General features: G+C 46.5%; 1 protein-coding gene across 7 annotated transcripts in view; it reads left to right on the forward strand.

Moving 5' to 3' along the window:
- The window catches only part of LOC147101696 (netrin-G2-like), a 113,314-nt gene that overhangs the window by 50,082 nt on the left and 43,476 nt on the right, over positions 1-19,756 (forward strand). The window lies entirely within an intron of this gene.

Consider the following 19,756-nt stretch of genomic DNA (forward strand, 5'->3'; position numbering starts at 1 on the left):
CTGGCGTCAGCCCCAGCTTGCCAGGGACATTTTGTAAGACAAGGAACTAGTGAAGTACAACTAGACCTCCATGTTCTGAAACAAGTTGATTAAAGCCTTGCTTTATACTCAAACCAAGTGCGTAGTGAGTTTTATTACGTCAAATTGTTGGCCAATCGTCCTCTGCTCTTTTCAAGCGATGACAAAATTAGCGTTACAAAATCTTCTGCGCTCCCGGACAATCTCCCTTTGATTCTGGCACAAGCCATAAGCCTCTCTGTTGCTGCTCAGTGGGTTATGAAGTTTGTTGGGGCATCATTTTGTTCACAGCTCACTCTCAGTTGACCAACCTGGGCCACCGTCCTCTAATACTCTGGACGCAAATAACACTTTGTCAATACAGTTTTTGCGAGATGTAAAAATTCAACCACTACCCAAAAAAGTTAATGCCGTTGAGTCAATAAAATGGTAAATGATATCTCTGGGCATGTTGAGTGCATGAAAGCTTCTTGGTAATGGTATTTTACCATTGATAAAAAAAAATTAACCTTGTTATATATTTAGCAACTTAACAGAGAAATGCTTTTTCTGTCCTCAGGGGAATGACTAGCACTTTATCAATAAATTGGATTGCAGGCTTATACAGCAATACAATACTGCAGAAAGACTATGAGCCAGCCAGGGGTGCTATAATTAGTTTCAGTGACCCAGGGGTGGGGGGGGGAAACAAAAAATCTGCCAAGGCCCCTGCTCACAATCCGGCATAGTGCATTTTGGGCGCGGACAAGAAGGAGACTTTTACTGTGATGCCCTCTTATGGTTGAATGGTCTACCAAGACTCACTGTTCATTTTCAAACATGAAGAATCTGGAAAAGGGTAGGCTGAGGGGTGACCTAATAGAGGACTTTAAAATTATGAAGGGGTTTGAAAGGGTAGGCTTAGAGAAGATGTTTCCATTTATGGGGGAATCCAAAACTAGGGGTTATTTTCTGTGCTATGTAAGTAAAGACAGGTCTACCACCCTGTAAGATCAGTGCTTCGCTTACCTTTTAAAAAAAAAAAAAAAAATTTCCTTGCCAATTTTCTTTCCTCCTGAAAGTATTGACTTCTTGCCGGGGTGTAGCTCCACGGGCACCAGTTGCTCTCTGGTATCTTGATCATGCGCCATTATTCACATCTGAGCCTAGACTATGGGCAGGAATGTCCTCAGAGATGCTCCCGCTCCGCCAACATAACTTCACCGGAAGCGTGACAGAAATGCTGTTTACGTGCGTAAATGGGGTTTCCACTGCTCTTCCAGTGAAGCTACGGCGGCAGAGTGGGAGCAGCTCTGAGGAAGTTACCGGCGAATGACTGTGGACATCATAATTGAGCCCAATCCTGTCCTCACCTGACGTCCATACACTCACACCGGCCATTGTGTAGGGGTGAGAACCCTGGCCAATCTTTGTCTTCCTAACTCAGGGCGCTGAGGACCACTCTAGTGCTCCTACCCCAGCCCCAGCTGGGATCAGCTAACTCAACACAGGCTGAGGATCTCTGAAGGTAGCAGGACAGGTAGATAAGGTGGTTAAGAAGGCATACTTTCTTTCATTTGCCGAGGCATAGAATATAAGAGCAGGGAGGTTATGCCAGAACTGTATAAAACACTAGTTCGGCTACAGCTAGAGTACTGCGTACAGTTCTGGTCACCACATTACAGGAAAGATGTGATTGCACTAGAGAGGATACACAGGAGATTTACGAGGATGTTGCCAGGACTGGAGAATTTTAGCCACGAAAGAAAGACTTGCATTTATATAGCGCCTTTCACGACCACTGGACGTCTCAAAGCATTTTACAGCCAATGAATTGCTTTTGAAGTGCAGTCACTGTTGTAATGTGGGAAACGCGGCAGCCAATTTGTGCACGGCAAGCTCCCACAAACAGCAATGTGATAATGACCAAATAATCTGTTTCTGTTATGTTGATTGAGGGATAAATATTGGCCAGGACACCTGGGATAACTCCCCTGCTCTTCTTCAAAATAGTGCTGTGGGATCTTTTATGTTCACCCGAGAGAGTAGACAGGGCCTTGGTTTAACATCTCATCTATGAGGAAAGATTGGATAGGCTGGAGTTGTTTTCTTTGAAACAGAGGAGGCTGAGGGGAGATTTAATTGAGGTGTATAAAATTATGAAGGGCCTAGATAGAGTGGATAGGAAGAACCTATTTCCCTTAGCAGAGAGGCCAATAACCAGAGGGCATAGATTTAAAGTAATTGGTAGAAGGATTAGAGGGGAGTTGAGGAGGAAATTTTTCACCCAGAGGGTGGTGATGGGCTGAATGGCCTCCTTCTGTGCTTTAAACTTCTATGATTCGATGATTCTATGAAATGCAGAACCTCCCTGGTCCACATGGCTCAGCTACCCACTGGGCCATTGAGAGAGCCACCTGCTTTTCTTCAACATAACTCCAGGATGCTGGTTTGCTGACAGAGGCCTTTCTCTCCTTTGCTGAAGGTGCTGACTCATGCTGGATAACAGTTCCAACAGGTGCAGGGGAATCCTCCCTTACCTTGGCCCTTTAAACATCGGTCATGGGTGAATCCTGTGAGTCGGCAGGCTATTTAACTTTGAGGGGTGGGGGCATGCAGCTTTTAAATACATTTAAGGTGGAGCTAGACAGATTTTTGCAAGATAAGGGAGTGGAGGGCTATGGGGAGCAGGCAAGGAAGTGGCTTTGAGCCCAAGATCAGCCATGATCTTATTGAATGGCGGAGCAGGCTCGAGGGGCCGAGTGGCCTATTCCTGCTCCCATTTCTTTTTCTTATGTTCTTTACCTAATCATGTCCTCACTGGACAGCCGTACATACCCACTTTCCATCGCGATCGGAGTGGTAACCCTGGCTCAATTCTTTTCCCCTTCTCTGGTTCAGTGAGGCTGAGGCCAAGTGTAGTGTGCCTGCTGAGATCAGATAACTCAACACTAACCGGGGATCGAAGCTGGGCACCACTTGGCCCGTGAGGCTTCGTACCACTCTGGGGCAGAATATTTACCCACCAAGTCACTCAATATTTTACAATAGCAGCTAATATTGTTGCATGTTTCAGTTGTACTTGTGAATTATAAAAAAGGTCTTTCTCACAACTTAAAGACATTACTGATTTTCCGCACCCCGAGTGACATCGGAGGTCCTAAGTAAGTGAACATCCGAGTTGAGCTGGTGGATGCAGTTTAGAATAAAGCATCAGATTAGCATTAGATGTGAATGCTCCTTCACTGGTCCCTAGAAGTGATTCCATCATATTGTTTGGCTGTGTTCCAGTTGCCAGTCTGAATAAGGGCGGTGTTTGGATTGTGGCTCGTGTACGGATCCAGGTTTCCAGGTGCGAATGACTCCGGATCTGTATTTTTGTTACTGACTGCATTAGCATAGAGCATAAAGCAGGTGTGCCAGGATGTAAGCAAGCGCCATGCCAGCAGTTAACCATTGCTGTGCTGCTTGGCATGCTTGAAGTGGGCAGTGGCACACTTCACAACAGTCAGGAGAAACTTTCAACCAAGCTGATTTGGATCGGATCCCACGCGATTTCCTTTAGTGTGACAAGCGCAAAACATTGCTACAGCCCAATTGCCCCAGTCAAGAAATCCAATAGGGAATTCACAATATATATTAATGATCTAGATGAGGGAACTAGATGTAATATCTCCAAGTTTGCAGACGACACAAAGCTGGGTGGGCGTGTGTGCTGTGAGGAGGATGCAGAGAAACTCCAGTACGATTTGGACAGGTTGGGCGATTGGGCAGATGCATTATAATGCGGATAAATGTGAGGTTATCCACTTTGGTGGCAAAAACAGGAAGGCAGATTATTATCTGAATGGCAATAGATTGGGAAAAGGGGAAGTGCAACGAGACCTGGGTGTCCTTGTGCACCAGTCGCTGAAGGTAAGCATGCAGGTGCAGCAGGCGGTTAAGAAGGCAAATGGTATGCTGGCCTTCATAGCAAGAGGATTCGAGTACAGGAGCAAGGATGTCTTGCTGCAGTTGTACAGGGCCTTGGTGAGACCACACCTTGAGTATTGTGTGCAGTATTGGTCGTCTTATCTGAGGAAGGATGTTCTTGCCATGGAGGGAGTGCAGCGAAGATTCACCAGACTGATACCTGGAATGGCAGGAATGACGTATGAAGAGAGATTGGGTCGATTAGGCTTATATTCACTGGAGTTTAGAAGAATGAGAGGGGATCTCATTGAAACTTATAAAATTCTAACAGGACTAGACAGACTAGGTGCAGGAAGGATATTCCTGATGGCAGGGGAGTCCAGAACCAGGGGTCACAGTCTAAGGATAAGGGGTAAGCCATTTAGGACTGAGATGAGGAGGAATTTCTTCACCCAGAGAGTGGTGAACCTGTGGAATTCTCTGCCACAGAAGACAGTTGAGGCCAATTCATTAAATATATTCAAGAAGGAGTTAGATATATTTCTTAAGGCTAAGGGGATCAAGGGATATGGGGAGAAAGCAGGGACAGGGTACTGAATTTGGATGATCAGCCATGATCTCATTAAATGGTGGAGCAGACTCAAGGGGCTGAATGGCCTACTCCTGCTCCTATCTTCCATGTTTCTATGTTTCTAAACTTCTTTACCCAGAGAGCGGTGAGAATGTGGAACTGGCTACCACAGGTTGAAGCGAATGGTATAGATGCATTTACGGGGAGGCTAGATAAGCAGATGAGGGAGAAGGGAATAGAGGGTTATGCTGATAGAGTTAGATGAGGAAAGACTGGAGGAAGCTCGCGTGGAGCATAAAGGCCGGCAGAGACTGGTTGGGCCGAATGGCCTGTTTCTGTGCCGTATATCCGATGTAATCCTATGAATGAATGGAGCTGGCCATTTGGAAGTAAGTTCCGATGTATGCTTCTCCTTAAACTTGGCTTCATTTTTCCCCCCTCCATTTCTCAGTTACCGTTCATTCATGCTTCTGCTGCCAAGTAGGTGCCACAGGCTGGCAGTATTCTCCTCGAGCCTCGTTAATGCTCCAGGTTGTTGGCTGCCAGGAGACATTGCCTTCCGATTCCCCCCCCGGGGGGTCCCGTCTTGCAGGCAGACGCCACGGTTTCCAATTGGCACGGCTCAGATCGGTAACTGGGCGAAGTGGGACAGAACGCACGTTGATCCCAGTTCACTGAACCCGTCCCACCTCTCGGACGCAGCTCTGTAAGCGAGCACCCGCGTCTAGACTGGAGATTTCAATCAGGTCTGGAGTGCTGCAGACGGCTGGCAACCATTCTACGCGAATTCACTCAAGTGGATCGGAGTTTAATTTTTCACTGAACCGATTCCCGACTTGCCTGCACGGTGCAAGTCATGCTCATTTCCAGAGGATAATTAAAGATCATTTTATCTTGAATACAGACAGTGCCTTGAATCGTGCGAAGGTCGGTCCTGCTCCACAGAACCCATTTCTCTTCTTGTTACTCAGAAATGCTGTTTTAAGATCCAATATTCATTACTAAATAATGCATCCCCATTGATTTGCTTAGCATTCTGAAGAGCGTCTGTGTTATTGGGTCCAGACACTCAGCTAATATTTTTGCTGCAGATTGATGGGCCTCTAAGGCTGAAATCGTAAAGTAAAATTGATCTCCTAGACCCAACTTCAAAATGTGGACGGACAGGAGAGATGTCCTCTGTAATTAGAAGTGGTGGTTTACACAGTTCCAGTAATTGGGAATATCAAGAGTAGGTTTCACAATACAGGAATAATTAACAAGTCCATCTAAAGCTAATCAGTTTTTCACCTCTACTCCTATTTACATTTAAAATATAGTGGCTGGCTCCTTAAGAAGAGCTCTGACTGCAGAACTTTCTGAAAACACTTTCCCCCCCAACTTTCTCCCCTCTATTTCCTGGGGTATGACTCTGCATACGCTGGCTGCGCCGCCGCTACATCACCCCAGTCACTATTCTTAGTGAGAGAGTCTGAACTATCGACTGTGGAGGGGAAGCGATGTCACAGCCAACTGCAAGCCTGTTCCTCAACCAGGCTTCACACATGGTTACTTTCCAGAAGTTCCCCTCACCCCCCCTAGCTTTTTTAAAATTTGTTTATGGGATGCAGGCATCGCTGGCAAGGCCAGCATTTATTGCCCATTCCCTAATTGCCCTTGAGAAGGTGGTGGTGAGCCGCCTTCTTGAATCGCTGCAGTCCGTGTGTTGAAGGTACTCCCACAGTGCTGTCAGGTAGGGAGTTCCAGGATTTTGACCCAGCGATGATGAAGGATCGGTGATATACTTCTAAGTCAGGATGGTGTGTGACCTGGAGGGGAACTTGGAGGTTGTGGTGTTTCCCATGCGCCTGCTGCCCTTGTCCTTCTAGGTGGAAGAGGCCGATTCTAGTGCCCCTATTGGCACCCTAGCCGAGAGCAGGTCATTCAACTAAGATCAGAACTCCAACCCTGGATTTCCTGGCTCAGGACATCAGGAGATGCATTTACCCACTAAACTCAGAGGAGCAAGCACTCTATTTTCTTCTTCTTTGCAATTGGTCTTTGCAGAGTTCTGGCTGTTGGAGCATTGAGATATCAAGACCCCCGGGCTTTTGTTTTTGGACTGGGAGAGGGGTATGATCCTTCAACCCTCGGCCTTGCAGCATTCGAATTACGACAGTTTCTCACACAGCCACCATTGACCTCGTCACTCCCAATGGCTCAGTCCAGTTGGAAAGTTTGAGTTTTCCCGAGTTGGACCATTTCTGAATGCTCTAGCGCCAGTGGGATTAGTTTCAATTATAAAAGAATTGCACCACTTAAAACAGATCAATTCCACAAGGAAGCAGGAACATCAGAAAAAAAATCCACAAGTGACATAAGGATTAGGAAAGAGAGAGCAGATACCTCTAAATAATTGTCAAACCACAAAAAGGGGCCACATCAATGGCCTTAAGTCCACATCCCAGCTGTAGCAACAGGCAGAGTCTGCAGCATGCCTAGACTCCAAGTTAAGTAGAATCCATTCAAGGCTCGATTACATACAGACAATTTCAGAATCACAATGGTGTCCACATTCAGCCTGCACCTCCAGCAGGGAAATACAATATAATCTGATAGACAATGCTAGGGAGCAGCTGGCTACTGAAAACAGAGCATCAAGAAGAGTGAACCAAATAACTATAGAAGTGAATGAGTTGTATGAGCCAAATCCTAAGTGCTTTATTTCCTGCATTTCAGGGCTATCAACTGCTATCTGTTTTTTTTCTTTAAGTAATTTAACCCCGCACAAAAAAATAATGCTCTTTAGGTTACCCTCTGGCCCAACCAGGTTGTGCGCCATTCTCTGGAAAAGAGGACGAGTAGGAAACCTACTCCCAGTTTTCCAGCAATCCCACAGGTGTGGCTCTGTGTCTCGGATCTTGCCCCGCTGCTGCTGAAAGTGACTGGGTCCTGTTCAGTGCCTCCCTGCTGATCCAACCAAGAGCATGCTGTAAAAATGGAGGGAATCACAGACACAGACTCGTGTCCTCGTTCTGTGAGACACCTCATGCACCATTTTTTTAAATGCATGTGTTGGTTTTAACATGCTCTGATTTGCGCAGAAGAGGGGTGGTTGGTGTCATACTGCAGTTTATTGCAGGTCAGTGTCATTGAGTCACAGTTTGAGTATATGAACCTCACTGATCATATCAAGAATCTCATTATTCACATTATTGCTGTCTATGTGATGCTGCCAGCACAGAATGATCACTGTGTTTGTCACTGCACTTCAAAGTCTTCTTCTTCTTCTTAGGCAGTCCCTCGGAACCGAGGATGACTTGCTTCCACACTAAAAATGAGTTTTCAGGTGACTGATGAGTCCAATGCGGGACCTACAGTCACCGTCACAGGTGGGGCAGACGGTGGTTGAAGGGGCGGGTGGGTGGGGTGCTTGGGTTAACGTGCGCTCCTTCCGCTTGGCTTCCGGCGAAGAGACTCGAGGTGTTCGGTGCCTTCCCGGATGCTTCTCCTCCACTTTGTGCGGTCTTGGGCCAGGGATTCGCAGGTGTGGGTGGGGATGTTAGACTTTTTCAAGGAGGCTTTGAGGGTGTCCTTGAAGTGTTTTCTCTGCCCACCTCGGGCTCTCTTGCCGTGTCGGAGCTCCGAGTAGATCACTTCAAAGTAATCATTGTGTGAATGCATTGAGAAGTTTCACCATTATTGGCTCACTGGTAGCACTCGCGACTCTGACTCAGAAGGTTGTGGGTTCATGCCCCAAGATTATGGAACTTGAGCACATAATCTAGACTGACACTTCAGTGCAGTACTGAGGGAATGCTGCACTGTTGGAAATGTCTTTTCGTAAAATGTTAAAGTGAGACCCTGTCAGGAGGACATAAAAGACCATATGTCACTATTTCAAACAAGAGCAAGGGAGTTCTCCTGGTAATAACAACAGAAAATGCTGGAAAAACTCAGCAGGCCAGGCAACATCCGTGGAGAGAAAATAGAGTCGACGTTTCGGGTGAACCCTTTGTCAAGACTAAAGAAGCACAGGAAATGAAATAGATTAAGAGGCCAGGCTGGGAGAGAACAAAAGAGAAGTGAAGAGACATTAAGAGGTATTCAAAACGAGACAAGATGGTGATAGGACTAGTGGAGACAAAAGACAGCTCTAGATTAGGTGTGAAATGCGCTGGCAGAATGGGAGACAGCTGCCATGTGGGAGAAAGAAAAAAAAGGGGGGGGGGGAAAAGGGCCAAAACAAAAGTAGGATAAAAATATAAGTAAAAATGTGATAGGGGCCGAGGAACAGCACCTCATCTTCCGATTAGGCACTTTACAGCCTTCCGGACTCAATATCGAGTTCAACAATTTCAGATCATAACCTCGGCCCCTATCACATTTTTACTTATATTTTTATCCTACTTTTGTTTTGGCCCTTTTCCCCCCCCCCCCCGCTTTCTTCTTTTTTCTCTCTCCCACATGGCAGCTGTCTCTCATTCTGCCAGCGCATTTCACACCTAATCTGAGCTGTCTTTTGTCTCCACTAGTCCTATCACCATCTCGTCTCATTTTGAATACCTCTTAATGTCTCTTCACTTCTCTTTTGTTCTCTCCCAGCCTGGCCTCTTAATCCATTTCATTTCCTGTGCTTCTTTAGTCTTGACAAAGGGTTCACCCGAAACGTCGACTCTATTTTCTCTCCACGGATGTTGCCTGGCCTGCTGAGTTTTTCCAGCATTTTCTGTTGTTATTTTGGATTTCCAGCATCTGCAGTATTTTGCTATCGTACGAGTTCTCCTGGTATCCTGGCCACTTATCCCTCAATCAACATCACTAAAGCAGATAATCTATCTCATTGCTGTATGTGGGAGCTTGCTGTGCGCAATTTGGCTGCTGTGTTTCCTACATGACAGCAGTAACTACACCTCAAAAGTACTTCATTGGCTGTGAAATGCTTTGGGAAGTCCTGAGGTCGTGAAAGGCGCTACATAAATGCAAGTTCGTTCTTTCTCTTTTTATATAAACCCAAGTGATTTTAGAGGGAAACGTAAGACAGAGAAACTTAAAGATGAATAACATTTGTACACAGTAGAGGTGCATGAGGCCACAACCCATCACTCATAAACCACCCCTGATGTGTTCAGTGCATTTATTTCATGCATTTTAAAATCGATTTTATGTAATTACTGGTTAATGAAGTTAATAGCACTGATGGTGTGTGTGATCCCTAGTTTGATGCAGTTAGACGTTCAATTCTCTGTTTCAAACTCTTTGACCCCGAGCAGGGCTGATAACCTCCATTTGAGGCAACCCAGAGAGTGAGGAAAAAAACTGCTCCTGTAGTATTCCACAATGCCTTGCAAAGAGGAAGAACTTTAAAAAAGATATTCCATGTGTTTACCTCTAAATAATTATCAATCTTCTTCTTCTTAGGCAGTCCCTCGGAACCAAGGATGACTTGCTTCCACATTAAAAATGAGTTCGCAAGTGACTGATGAGTCCAATGCGGGACCTACAGTCTCTGTCACAGGGGGGGCAGATGGTGGTTGAAGGGGCAGTGGGTGGGGTGCTTGGGTTGACGTGCGCTCCTTCCGCTGTTTGCGCTTGGCTTCCGCTTGCTCCCGGTGAAGAGATTCGAGGTGTTCGGCACCTTCCCGGATGCTTCTCCTCCACTTTGTGCGGTCTTGGGCCAGGGATTCCCAGGTGTCGGTGGGGATGTTGCACTTTTTCCAAGGACACAAAAAGGGGCAACATCAATGGCCTTAAGTCCACATCCCAGCTGTAACAACAGGCAGAGAGTCTGCAGCATGCCTAGGCTCCCAGTTAAGTAGAATCCATTCAAGGCTCGATTACATACAGACAATTTCAGAATCACAATGGTGGGTGGGAAGGCCGTCTGTCTGGGGCAGGGGTGTAAACCTTTGTGCATCGCCAGAGCACTGGAACAGGCCCTAGTGTCCAAATGGAGGAATATCATGCGTGCGAGTTTGATCATTTCAACCTTGGACGCGTGCTGCTTCATCAGCACTGCTGCCCAGGATGGGACAGCAATATTTAGAACTGTGAAGCATTCACAACACGTTGCATGGTGAAACCAATGGGAAAATGTGATCAGTAAAATGCCTGCGGGGTACTCAGTGCAGTCGGTCCCCTATTGTTCTCAGTGCGAGAAGACGACACTCTGCGGATCCTGATTCACAATCCCCTCCACGTCACACACCATCTTGACTTGGACGTATATCGTTGTTCCTTCATCGCCGCTGGGTCAAAATCCTGGAACTCCCTACCTGACAGCACTGCGGGAGTACCTTCACCACGTGAGACTGGATTAAGAAGGCAGCCCACCACCACCTTCTCAAGGACAACTAGGGATGGGCAATAAATACCAGCATTGCCAGCGACGCCCACATCCCGAAAATGAACATTAAAAAAAATCACACACAGAAAACACAGGTTTCAGAGCACAGCCAATAGGAGCACAGCTTACTTAGAAGTGCTGCAGTCTGGTAGTGAATTGCTGTGGGAGATGCTTCACCAGACTTGTGAATGGAGATGGTAGCAGAAACGTGATCAGTCTGCCTCTACAAATTTTTAAACTTTGTCAAAGAAAGCTTAAAATAAATTCAGGCTTGGGCTGGTAAGTGGCAACTAACATTCATGCCAGGCAATGACCATCTCCAACAAGCAAGAGTCTAGCCACCTCCCCTTGACATTCAACGGGATTACCATCGCTGAATCCCCCACTATCAACATCCTGGGGTCACCATTGACCAGAAACTTAACTGGACCAGCCACATAAATACTGTGGCTACAAGAGCAGGACAGAGGCTGGGTATTCTGTGGCAAGTGACTCACCTCCTAACTCCCCAAAGCCTTTCCACCATCTACAAGGCACAAGTCAGGAGTGTGATGGAATACTCTCCAACAACACTCGACATCATCCAGGACAAAGCAACCCGTTTGATTGGCACTCCATCCACCACCTTAAACATTCATTCCCTCCACCACTGGCGTACCGTGGCTGCAGTGTGTACCATTTACAGGATGTACTGCAGCAACTCGCCAAGGCTTTTTTGACGGCACCTCCCAAACCTACGACCTCTACCACTTAAATCCCCTCCAAGTCACACACCATCCCGATTTGGAAAAATATTGGCCGATCCTTCATCGTCAATGGGTCAAAATCCTGGAACTCCCTAACAGCACTGTGGGAGTACCTTCACCACACGGACTGTAGCGATTCAAGAAGGTGGCTCACTTTCTCAAGGGTAATTAGGGATGGGCAATAAATGCTGGCCTTGCCAGCGATGGCCACATCCCAGGAATAATTTTTTTTTTAATCTGCTGCACTAGACGTGCGTCTATTCCGGTATGAAATTAGAACCAACTTGGTGGATTTTTGTGAATGGCTTTTCCAGAAATATAGTCTTAGACACAACACTGCGCAGTGTGGGAGACAGCAGCCTTGAGCAGTGTCTGATCAATGCGTGGACTCGGTCTCCCTAAATGGCACTAACTTCCTGATTAAACGGAAAATAACACGGGCTAAATTGTTTTCTCTGCTGCAGTGCATCCCTGTAGATTGGAGACCTCACACCCTTTGCCCTGTTGCATGCCCCTATAATCAATTAATAACCCATATTCATGTAACCAAAGCCTCAGAGTGCATTAATAGACTGGGCATAAAAGGAGCAAATGCGCAGATGTGCCAGACCGACAACACATAGGATCTTCCTAATGGAGTATCTATGGACTGTCAGCTGCCAAGGTTTGCTTTAAATAAGAGCATAAGAAAAAAATCAAGGACAAATAAAGGCCTTTCAGGGCCATTGAGGCTCATTTTTTCCAGTAACTCATCCAACCTTGCATCATCAGCTGCATTTTCATGGTCTCTAATATGATTCCATTACATTACCTGGTAGCTTAGTCCAAACACTTATCATCCTTTGAGTAAAGACAATTGATCGAAGATCTGTTTTAAATTAATTTTCCACTAATACTGTTTCAGAGGAAGACCTTTCCACAAAAGCTGCGATTGGACAGCATCGCTTTTTGTGAAGTAATCTCCAGAACTATTTTAACACGATTCAACATATCCCATTGCTTGTATCCAATTAGTTTTGGCATTTGGAATCAGATAACGTCTAAAGTTTGACTGGAATCTAATCTCAAGGTGAATTACACATGCCAATTTGTATCAGGACAGACCAAAGACATAAGCTAAATGCCCGGACAATCAACTACAGGAAACTCTCGATTTACCGGAAATCTCTGTTAACCGGCAAAATTCAGGAGTAGGTTCAGGTAAGTTTTACTTCATATTAGTGGCCGTTTCTGGATCTGTGGCCATGTAACCGGGGTTCCTGCACCCGACGCCTGGATCTGTGGCCGTGTACGGGGCTCTCGTACCTTTTACTATACCTCTCTGTAATCCGGACTTTTTGATAAACAGGCACCACGCCGGTGCCGGATAAAAAAGAGTTTCCTGTACATGGCAGTGTGAGCTGGAGGCACAACTCACAACTACACAGAGTGGCAGCCCAATTGGTTGCATTCTTGCCTTAGAGTTGGAATGTTATGGGTTTGATCCCCACTGCAGGATTTAAGTACATAATCTAGGCTGGCACTCCAGTGCAGTACTGAGGTGCTGTCTCTGGGTTAAGATACTAATCCAAGGCTCTGCCTGCCTCTTCCAGTGGTTCAAGTGGATGGCAAGAACCCCAAGAATCTGGTGTAACTCTGTCAGCATGTGTCTTATGTTTCCAATGAAAGGGATAATTGCCGGGGATGGATTCAACCTCATGCACTGCTTGGCCCACTGAGGATAGCTGGTAGGTATGGCCCATCAAAGGCTGGAAGACCAGCAATAGATGCTAGATTGAGCGGAAGACCGCAAATGTCAGCCACCCATATCCACATTCAGAGGGGCCCTGCTCTTCACTAAATTACAACATATAATTTCACACATAAGATTCATCTTTGTCACTCCTGAAATAAGTTTCTCCTTGGCTGATGAGGTTGGGAGACACAAGAGGTGGACTTCCTGGAGGCAAATGGGTTAATGTGGAATCACACACCTGCCTTGCTTTCCCGCTGCCGTCAGGTTGCACACCCTCTTCCACCAACCCCACCAAACTCAGTAGGATTCCACTGCGAACCACGGTCGGGCACACAGCCCGCGACCAGTCTCCAGGCACAATCTCGACAAACGTGAACAGTCACCACAGCAACACACTGGCTGCAGAGATTGATCACGAAGACAGCAGATGGCATCTCGAATCGAAAGACCCAACACTCCCAGGAGATGCCAAATGGCTTCACTCTAATTGTGCAGATGGAAAAATGGTTGGCTGGTGTAAATAGGAAGCAAGTGAGGCTCAGGTGCTGAATTTGAATATCTTGTGAGGTATGCTTCCATAAAAAGAACGTGAAAAGAACAATCTGTTTACACATTGTGTAAACTAATTTGGCGCCTGTGAGGCAGTTTTGCATAATTGGGAATATTACTGTACCAGATGTGCACATTACAGCCACGAAAACTTAGTGAGTATCTGCTGGCATCAAAAGCTGTCCAGATTAGAGATGTTGTTTTTATTTTTCCGATTTTTAATTTTTTCCACTCCCGGTCCCAGCCCAAGGTCCCGGATTCGTGGTGGGTTAGTTCCACAACGTGCAGACTACCCTTCAGAACCTCAACCAACTGGTCACTTTTCACCGGTGAGCCGAGACAGGGGATGTCGGCAGGCTATTTAACCATGAGGGGCTTCTCAGCCAAGACTGATCTTGTTCTCGGCCAATTTCTACACTCTCCAGCATGGGCCTACTGATTACTACATGGGGTGCTGAGATCTGCTGTCGCATCCCTGCGACAAACCAGGTTGGCTTCCGCTAACTTAACACCGAGTGGCGTTCAAACCCGGGGCCTTCCTGGACTATGTGGCACAGTACCACACTTGATCAGGGGAGCGGGCAGGGAAGTGGAGTTGAGGCCAAGATCAGATCAGCCATGATCTTATTGAATGGCGGAGCAGGCTCAAGGAGCCAAATGACCGACTCCTGCTCCTACGTCTTGTGTTCTTTTGTTGATAGAGTATTTACCAACTAAGCCACCAGGAAACTAGAAACAGTAGTTACCAACCTGATACCATCAATTGATATTTACTGTAGTGTCCACGTCTGATAGTGGTGGTCAAAATTATGAAGTGTTTTGATAAGGTACATAAGGAAAACCTACTTCTGCTGATGATTGGTAGCCAGAGGGCATACCTTTAAGATCATCAACAAAAGAACGAGGGCAGAGGTTAGGAGAAATTGATTTTATATAAAAGGGCCATTAGGGCATGGCGCATCCCACCAGGACAAAGAGCATGGGGAAAGGACAAGGAATGGGACTAAGAGGCCAGACACAATAGGCCAAATTACCTCCTTCTATCTAGGATTCTAAATGTATAAGTGTGTGCAGCAATGCCACGGAGTAGACGAGTCAAATTCAATTCTCTGAAATTTGGCTGACATGCACATACGGCATTTTAGCTCAACCTCTTTCCCATTCTGCTGGCCTATTAGTTTTCTTTGTGTACAACAGCAAGAGTTGTGTACATTATAAATGATTGGTACACTCGGGGCTCGATTTTCCAAGCCCCGAGGAGGCGGGTTTGGAGGCGGGAGTGGTGGGAAAATTGCAGAATCGGGGGGGCAGGAACCCAACCCGCCTCCATGCCAATGTCCCAGGAGGCGTGTACTCGACCTGTGCTGGGAGCCGCCTCCCCGAGGCGGGAAGGGGATTAGTGCCAATTAACTGCCTGTTAACAGGCAGTTTTTTGCCAATCCCTATTTTTAGCCCTGAAGTGTGGGCTGTCCGACGGCTCCGAACCACGCCAAGTTAGCGAGGCGGACCATCGGTCTGCAGGGGTTGGAGGGGTCGAGATGTCCAGTGTGCAGGTGAGTGATGGGTGCATGTGTGCAGAGGTAAGTGTGTGAGGTAAGTGTAAAGTGTTTTAATAAGTTTTACTTACCTTTACTTTCTCCTGCAGGCTTCCTTCCTTCAGTTCTCGGGAGTCCCTCAGCTCACCGGCACAGAAAGCAGAATGGCCGCTGAACTGTCAAAAGCTGCAGCCTCTGCTTTCTGGTCTGGAGAGCTCGCTAACTGAGTCTGAGTAGAAGGACTCAAGTTAGAAGACAGATTGTCAGTGTTTGACAGCTTCACAGAGCTGATTTTTAATCTGTCAAAAGCTCTTGACAGATGAAATGTCAATCGCTGACGTCGCCCGTAACCAGGTGTCCCTTAATTGGCCTGCTGAGCCCGCTGGGCGGGCTTAACAAGGTCAATCAAGGGAAAATAGCGTGGGTTGGCCACAAGTCGATGGAGGCGGGACTACAACCCAAAAAGTGGGAGTCCCGCCTCCAAAAGCTCCCCATTGCCAAAAATCGAGCCCTCAGTCTCTGCTCAACCTGAAAATGGTCATTTACTGTGCTGGAGAACAGAGACTCCTGCAGTCAATCTGGATAGCTCTTGAGGGGTAATTCTGTGAGTGCGAAATCCATGTGGAGCCTCACCTACCTGGAGCGCATATTGGGAAACTGGGCACGAGCCCCCGCCCCCACAACTTACTGTCCATTAAAATGATGGACTGATTGAAAAGCCCTGTAATTTTATAGGACACTCCTGCAGATAAATAACTGTAGAATTAGAACCCTCGCTGCTAGAGGACATGGGGTCACAAACCATGTCCTTTTGTAACTTTGAGAACAAGACGTCCACAGGGGTGTGTCAATTTTCACGGGGGGGGGGGGTCCCCAACACATGACAATCATGGGGGGGGCATGCATCCGAGAAATGCTAAGAGATATGGGCCAAAGGCGGGTATATGCGGTTAGATCGCAGATCAGCCATTGAATGGCGGAAGAGGCTCGAGGGGCTAAATGACCGGCTCCTGTTCCTATGTTCCTAAATACTCCTGATGAGTCAGGTGTTCGCTTTATGCCAGTGCACTGTCACCTCCAGAGTCCCCCAATGATCTACACTTACCACACCCCCCCCACCCCCCTCCTCTTCATCTACATCCTTCCCCTTGGTGATATCATCTACGGGTACAAGGTCAGTTTCCATATGCATGTTGATGACATCCACCTCTCCCTTTCTGTCACTTTCCCTGTACCCCAAGGCCACCTCTGCACTGCCAGTGTCAATCTGACATCAAGTCATGGGTGAGTCAAAGGTTCTTCCAACTGTAGATGGGGAACACTGAAGCCATTGTTTTCGGCCCCCGTATTAACTCTGCGCCCTTGCCACTGACTCCATCACTGTTACATATTTGGGTTTTACACTAGATACTCTACTTGGGTTCAGTGTCATGAACCACTCATGTCCCCTACAATCCGGAGAATGCCTCTATCTGCCCAATACCTAAGTAAACCATAGACAGGAAGGCGTAATCACATTGTGACAAGTTTACATAGATAGTTTCCATTATAAATATGTACATAGGAATTTATAATGGAATGTTGACAGGAAGACTTTAAAATAATAATAGATAGATAATACCAAATCAAATATTATATAAAAACAAGGACAGAATGTATTATTTTAAAATAGGAATGGAGTTTTGCCTACATCACAGTCCAATTATCCCCCACCTTCTGTCCCTTCTTCACCTGCACTCGACATTTGGCTTTAACTCTCTGTGCAATGCCACAGGAGATCAAAAAGAATAAAGCCTTTTCCCTGCGCTATCTTCCAACTAACTTGTGTCAGCTGTGGCTCAGTTGGTAGCACACTCGCCTCGGAGTCAGAAGGTTGTGGGTTCAAGTCCCACTCCAGGGACTTGAGCACAAAGCTGAGACTGTCGGAGGTGCCGTCTTTTGGATGAGATGTTAAACCGAGGCCCCGTCTGCTCTCTCAGGTGGATGTAAAAGATCCCATGGCACTATTTTGAAGAGGAGCAGGGGAGTTATCCCCGGTGTCCTGGTCAATATTTATCCCTCAACCAACAGAACAAAAACAGATTATCTGGTCATTATCACATTGCTGTTTGTGGGAGCTTGCTGTGCGCAAATTGTCTGCCGCGTTTCCCACATTACAACAGTGACTACACTTTAAATAGTATTTCATTGTCTTCAAACTCATGGTCTACAGAGCATCAGTGATACCCGCCCTCCTGTATGCTTCAGAGACATGGACCATGTACAGCAGGCAGCTCAAAGCACTGGAGAGGTACCACCAACACTGCCTCCACAAGATCCTGCAAATCCATTGACAGGATAGGCACACCAACGTCGGTGTTCTTGCTCAGGCCAACATCCCCAGCATTAAAGCTTTGACCACGCTCAATCAGCTCCGATGGACGGGTCACATCGTCCGCATGCCCGATACGAGACTCCCAATACAAGCGCTCTACTTGGAGCTCCGACACGGCAAGAGCGCCCCAGGTGGGCAGAGGAAACGCTTCAAGGACACCCTCAAAGTCTCCTTGAAAAAGTGCAACATCCCCACCGACACCTGGGAATCCCTGGCCCAAATCCGCACAAAATGGAGGAGAAGCATCTAGGAAGGCGTCGAACACCTCGAGTCTCTTCGCCGGGAGCAAGCAGAAGCCAAGCGCAAGGAGCGCACGTCAACCCAAGCACCCCACCCACCCGCCCCTTCAACCACCATCTGCCCCACCTGTGACAGAGACTGTAGGTCCTGCATTGGACTCATCAGTCAATTCAATTCAATTCAAATCGCTTTATTGGCATGACAAGGTACATCTTATGTTGCCAAAGCATCGAAAAACATTTATGGTTGAACACATAAACGCAGGTCTATCCATACAGTGTATAAACAGATATATCCCTGAGTGTATAAATATACATTCATATAATTTGTATATACTCTTTTCTTAGATTTAATGGTTGTCCCTCTGTTTATGGCAAGCTGTAACATAGTGTGCCGCTAAGGTTACACAATTTCTCTGTTCCCCTAGTAGGTATGGGAGTTTTTGGTCGTCATTCAAATTTCTGAATTCAGGACATATTTTTGTGAATTTTGGGTAGAAATTCTCCCTTATGCCCTGATATTTTCTACAAGCTGTGAGGAAGTGCATCTCTGTCTCCACCACTCCCTGACTGCAGTGAGAGCATATCCTGTCCTCTCTTGGTAGCCGGGTCTGCCTTTTTCGATGGCCAGGCTATGTTCACTAAGTCTGTACATTGTCAAGGTTTTTCTCAGTTTGCTATCCTTTACCATGGTCAGGTAATCAGCCATGTTGTATTGTCTGTTTAGGGCCAAGTAGCAATTGAGTTTGTTTTGGGAGGGACTGCCCAAGAAGACGACTACTTCATCGTCTGTAAATCGCTTTGAGAAGTCCAGTGGTTGTGAAAGGCGCTATATAAATGCAAGTCTTTCTTTAACTAGATCTCAGAAAATGGTTGCTCATTTCTTACATGGTGGAATCTATTCACGACACTATTCGATTAAAAGCAGGGGAGTTCTCCTGGTGTCCTGGCCGACATTTATTTCCTCAACCAACATCACTAGATCGGATTATTTGGTCATTTATCTCATTGCTGTTTCTGAATGTCTGAAAATTGGCTGCGTGTTCGCCTCCAATGGCTGAACTTCAAAAGTGTTTCATTGGCTGTTCAGTGCTTTGGGATGTCTTGAAGTCGTGAAAGGCACGACATAAATGTCCAGGCCCCAGGTTTGGCGAGTATCATCAGTTCTTGAGTGGCCACTAGGTGAAGTCATTCAAGAATGCCACGTGGTTTATTTTGCAGCTCCAGCACAAGTAGCCTTGGTATCTCCCAAAGCAGCACCTGCAGACATCCTGGAGGTAGAAGTGGTGTGTGCGATAGGGCGGGGCAGGAGTTGGGGTTACGGCTTCAATTCTGAGGTTGCATTTGTTCATGCTTAAAATGAGTTACAACAGTGATTACACTTCCAAAGGTACTTCATTGGCTGTGAAGCGCTTTGGGCTGTCCTCAGCACGTGAAAGGTGTTATACAAATGTAATCTCTTTCTTCCTTTTTTCTTCTTTCTAATTAAAAAGTCGAACGGTTATTGTCTCTACATTAGGAGACAGAGTAGTGGGGAACAATTGACTTTTATTTTAAAAGAATCTGACTTTTTGTGGGCTGTTTGTTTGTAGGAACTTCTGGAGTGATCATTCACAAATGGACTGTCTGGGGAACAACTTCCCCTATTTTGTCTGAAAGATTGATTGGATGTGGTGGAGGGAGCTCACTAGAAGGGGAATGGGGAAGAGAAGTCTATCCATAAGAACGTAAGAAATAGGAGCAGGAGTCGGCCATTTGGCCCCTCCGAGCCTG

Source organism: Somniosus microcephalus, chromosome 23, assembly GCF_052327205.1.
Source record: "Somniosus microcephalus isolate GS21.2 chromosome 23, FLI_Smic_1.0, whole genome shotgun sequence".
In the NCBI taxonomy this organism is placed as follows: Eukaryota; Metazoa; Chordata; class Chondrichthyes; order Squaliformes; family Somniosidae; genus Somniosus; species Somniosus microcephalus.